A 5,701-nucleotide genomic window follows, 5' to 3' on the forward strand; every position below is an offset into this window, starting at 1 on the left:
GATGTAGCCTAACTGATGTCAGTTGATGTGTGTATGGGGGTTCGATTGGAAATAGTTAAAATGTCACACTCATAATTAATTCTACACTCTAAAAAGTAATACTGCATGTTACTTAATTAGTGAAACATTTTTACACTTAAAAATATTGAGTTGATTTGAAAGCTCTCAAATCGGTTAAAACAAAATAAGATAAGTGGGTAACTACTCTGTGGGCTTTTCTTGTGTCTTTTGTGTGTTTTGTTTCGTTTTGTTCTGGTAATGTCTTATATTTTCTTTGATTTTGTCCTTAATGTTTTTTTTTTGTATCTGTTTGAAAACTCAATAAAAATACATTGACCAAAAAAATATATATATAATTCAAATTATGTGTAGGAGATAACTGCAAATTTACTAATGACTTACTAAACAAATGTGTTGTACTGACTGATTTTTTTTTAACTTAATTTACTACATGTTGTATTTTATTATTCAGTGCTATAAACCAATATGACCAAGAGCTCACAAAACATTAAAGCTTTATGTTAAAATATTTTTTGTCCACAGAAAATAATTTTTTTTTCCAGCAGCAACAAGTGCCCTACAAGTGCATTTCAACATGGAAATTTATTCAAATACTTCTCCACAAGAACTGATCTGTATCACAACGACAGAGGGGTTCAGCTGGGGTCCAACAACATCCACTTCAACAAGCATCTTTTGAAATACTTCAAAAATGTATTTTAGAGTTTTGGGGTATTTAAGGTCCAAGGCATGAGTTAGCCCAAGCAAGTAGCAGCAGGCCCTGATGAGATCCCCAAGGTGGTTTTGTACGATGGAACCCTCAGTGACGATCCCTACATCCCTGGCTTGTCCATTTCCATTACGCACATGGTACAGAGCCATCATCTCTGCTGCCAGTTCTTCTTCCACATTGACAGCTGAATCATCAAAAGTGTACAGACACTGTAAAGGAAGCTGGTTAGAGCAGGCAGGATGTCACCACAATAAAATAAATTACCAAACTAACTACATAAATCAGCGATACAAATATCATGTTGTAAGTTGTCTATTATTTTAACTAGTATATATGACAAATATGAATCATATGAACAATAATAATAATGACTTCAACATTAATGAAGGTAGCCTATCTGTGCATATTCCCATTAATCCAGGTCATAGATATCTCACAGATACTCAAGTAAGTCAACTGGACTTAGCTATGTCTGTTGGTACCATATGTAGTCTTTATGTTTTTTTAAGACAGAGCCCAGCCTGAGACGTTCAGGTACATGAGAGACAACCTGCAAACACGAGCACATGTGGCACATGAAATTAAAAACCGAGACACCTAAAATTGAGCCGAGACACCTCAAATTCAAGCGGACTAAAAACTCTCAACAAAACCCCGTGAAGCCACCAAAACAGGAAAGGTGTGTCTTCTTTGACCTAGAAGTTCGATCCCTGGGAGAGGACTCGGTCGGCGTTTAGAGCAGCCTAAAAGACAACATATTCGAGCTACACAATGTTTCAAAGAATCCTATGACTAACTTAAAATAGTGTAACGCCTAGAGATGTTCAAATGCTAACGAGGCTAATTAAGTAGGTAAGCTAGCTTTGGAGAGGAATTGGCTTCATCGCGATAATAATGTTCGTCAAATGATATTTCATGCTCATATCGGGCTTCTGTAACTAAGGAGGGTTATGAAAAAATATACATGTGTTCAAAATTACTCACGGTTGAGTCATCTTCATCTTCTGTAACTGCTTGTCCTGTGAAGGGTCAGGTTGAAATTCCATTCATTCCGCTGTGCCCGCCAAATCCACTCTATTTACTTGATTTTTTTAAGTTACGTCTCCAATAAAATTGAGTTGACTTTTTTAATAATTGCAATTGTATTAAAACTAATTGCTATTCGTAGCGTATTCTCAAAAATGTTGATATATATATGTTTCATATACTAATTATTACAAATATTTAAACCATGTAATCTGTGAATCAAATACTAAATTATAAACTTGATTTACACATGTATATTTCACACAAATTTCCTGTTGGAGTTCTACTGATGAATTTCTATGTAGTCAAATCGAATACTCATCATGATGATATTCAGCAATTTTATTAAGCATACATACCTATATATTACTGTCACATTTACAGGGTCCTTAATTTATTCTTTTTTTTCTTTTTAGAGTGTATTTGGAAAAAAATGTTTATCCAATAATTTAGAATTAATTTAGAGTAGTAGCTTATTCTGATTCACATATTTTAATGACTAATGTCTTGCAATTCATGTGTCTTGACCCAGAAGAGGAGCAGACAAAGGTCCTCATTGTGGGTGTCCTCGCCGTGTTGGAGGATGACAACAGTGCAGCTCCTCAAAGTGTTGTGAGTGTTGCAGTTGTTGTGGAAGAAGAGCCTGTCCTTCAAGATCTCCCCGACCTGCCAACTGCTTTTGCTTACCTCTTTGGATTGATCTATGCTTTAACCAAAAGATCTCAGGTATACATTTGAAACTGTTCAGAAGGTTTTCATGGAACTTGGTACAGACCTCTCTGCAAGGGTCAGATCCCTCAAACTCCTTCAGGGAACCCATAAGTTAACTGATAAGGTTGGATCTGGAATTGTTGACCTCTAAAAGTTCCCTTCTCTTTAGCCAACACCATGTTAATATACTCTTGCTGTTACTTGCTCTCTCTCTCTATTATGTACCTCGATCTCCCACTCTCTATGCATTTATTCTGCACTTTATAGGGTTTTCTTCAACATGTTACATATTAAGATTTAGTGTTTGTAAATTGTCACATAGTATTGAGCAGTGTTACAAAAAAGAATTTGCTGGTTATTTTGAGACCGGAAGTTGTGGCTCTCAGTAACCTTGTTAACATATTTATTAGATTCATAGTTGTATATCACACTGGTTCTGTATGGTCTTGTATACATGACTCATGTTTGATTTTTTTATTCAATCTCAAGGTTTACAAGTATACAATCTAGCATAAGTTGACTGCTAGGACTGGGACAATTGGGTCTCATTAGTTTACTTGCATTTACTTGGCCTTGTTGGAAGGGATTTGATGCTGGTACAGTTTAAATAAAATAAATGTTTTGAATGTATATATTGCAGTTATTTATACATTTGAGTAGAAGTTATTGGTTCTAAATTATAAAGTTGAGTTACATTATAAACTATAGCAGTGCACAATTTTAAATGAATTATTCTGCTATACTAGCTTAACCAAATTAAAGTGGATTCTGTGTAAGAATTCAGAGTTTTTACAATGTAGAATTATAAATTAGTACAATTCACCGGAGAGTTAGCAGAAGTAAGGATTAAAAGTTATTACAATGGGGACTTCCGGTGACGCATGTTGCAGACAGCAGCTTAAAACCGAGCTCCGTCGTATCAACTGTTAATTTCCTATTACTATTTTAAAAATTGGCAAACTTGCACAAACTCGGCATGGCAACTACTTTGAGAGGCAAAGGCTCAAAACAGCAGCACACGAAGGATAAAAAAGAAAATCTGAAGCAGCTAAGGCGGATGCTAGCACATGCAACCCTGGGTCCAAAATTTTAGCATAAGTGGAGAAGTTAAGGAAAGGAAATTTAGACGGACAAACGCAGACCAGACTGTCGCTGACAAAAATTGAATCTTCCATGCAAGAACTGAAAGACGAAATGACTAAACTTTAAAAAAAGAACCACTGAGGCAGAAAGACGTATTATACGGAGAGCAAGAAGAGATGTCCAGGGAGGAAAGAAAGGCTCTGTTCAGCTTCAAGAAGGTCACTATGTAACCAAACTGCCTTTTAAAAAGGAAAATGTCACCATGCCATACAATTTCTTGGTGGCTAAGCAGCGTATTCATGGTCTGAAAAAGAAGTTTCAGGAGAATGCAAGTTTTCACGAGGAATACGCAGACTTTCTCGCTGATGTTACTGGCAAAGGGCATGCTGAGCAGGTACGACAGCATCAGTTAGAACCATGTGAGGGAAAAGCACCTCATCATGGCGTTTACCATCCAAGAAAAGGAACGTTACGAGTTGTGTTCAACTGTGGAGCAGAGTTTAAGGTGGTCTCTCTCAACTGTCAACTTCTGCAAGGCCGGAATTTGACCAGCTCATTGGTGGGAGTCTTGTGGTGGCCTGAAGGTAAACTGGAACAAGATCTCATGGAGCATAGCATGACTGTCCATTTATTTGGTGCTGTATATTCACCCAGCTGTGCATGCTTTGCTCTTAGAAAAACGGCTAAGGATAACCAAACTAGTTTTCAAATAGAACTAATATACAGAGGTATATACTTAAGTAGTTTTATTTTTTTGAGGATCTGTGCTTTACTTGTTTTTTTTTTAATCAGGACTTTTACTTTTACTCTACTACATTTAAAAGTTAAAAAATATACTTTTACTCTGTTACTGTGACGTTTGCCACCTCGTTAATCGTTACAAATTAAAATAGAAATATAATTAATCATCGAAGGGTTATCTGGAATGGGCGTGTCCGAGAGGAACAACGTACAGTACTCTCACAAGGTTTAGAGGTAAGGGCAGGATGCGCGGGGCGGCGGACATCAACATGGCTACCCTCCGCAGTTAACGCTGATGAGGAAGACAAGTAGGACGTTACCACACTGACAGCATCTCCTTCGGTAGAAGACGACAGTCACCCGTGACTAGGAGATAGGAGCCACTTTTTTGTATTCTTAGGCGGACAGACGCTTTATTTTGTTCTCAGGCGGAAAGGAGACACTCGATTCACTCACTCTACAAATGTCTTTTTGTTTTTGTTTTATCATACCACATCTATTTCATTCACCTGAAAGTGAAATAAAAAGAACAAGGGCAGAACCATTTTTGGTTGTTTTGCTTCTTTTTATGCATACTATAAAAATACTTTGTACTTTACTTGTACTTATGATACTTACAAAACTGTACTTATGATGGTATTTGTACTTTTACTTTTATTTTTTTCAAGTAGCTACTTTATACACCTCTGCCAATATGCACAGTCAACAGAAACTTCTATATGGACGACCTTCTGAATAGCCTGCCCACTGAAGACAATGCTGTCATCATGGTTCAGAACCTCAGAGTCATTTGCAACAGAGGAGGACTCAATCTCACAAAATGGATTAGCAATAGTTGGAAAGTTCTTCAAAACATTCCTGAAGAACACAAAGCAAAAAATTAACAAGGGCCTAGCTTCGCAATACAACCCCTTAGGTTACCTGTTGCCTTTTTCTGCCAGGGCGAAGCTCATCATCCGGTACCTGTGGGATAAGCAGCGAGGCTGGGATGACCCGAACTTACCTGTGGTACTACTTAAAGGGGAACTCCGGCGCAAAATGAACCTGGGGTTAATAACTAGGGCCGGGACTCGATTAAAAAAATTAATCTAATTAATTAGAGGCTTTGTAATTAATTAATCGAAATTAATCGCATTTTAATCGCATATAAATATTTGACCTGAGAACAGTGAGAAGTAATTTTTTTCATATGGATTTTTAGTATACCATTGAATAATGACTAAATTTCCCATCCACGGGGCCAACCAAAGCGGTCTCATCAGCTTCTTCTTTCATGTTCACTGTGGTTTGTTGTTGTCTGAAGTAATGAACAGTGTTGCCAACTCCTCAGGAAAGGAAAGTAGCTATTGGCTGTCCTAAAAGTCGCTAGAAGTCGCTAAATGACGTCATCGGCTAATTTGCATAATT

The sequence above is a fragment of the Chelon labrosus genome (assembly GCF_963514085.1).
Source record: "Chelon labrosus genome assembly, chromosome: 18".
NCBI classification, from domain to species: domain Eukaryota; kingdom Metazoa; phylum Chordata; class Actinopteri; order Mugiliformes; family Mugilidae; genus Chelon; species Chelon labrosus.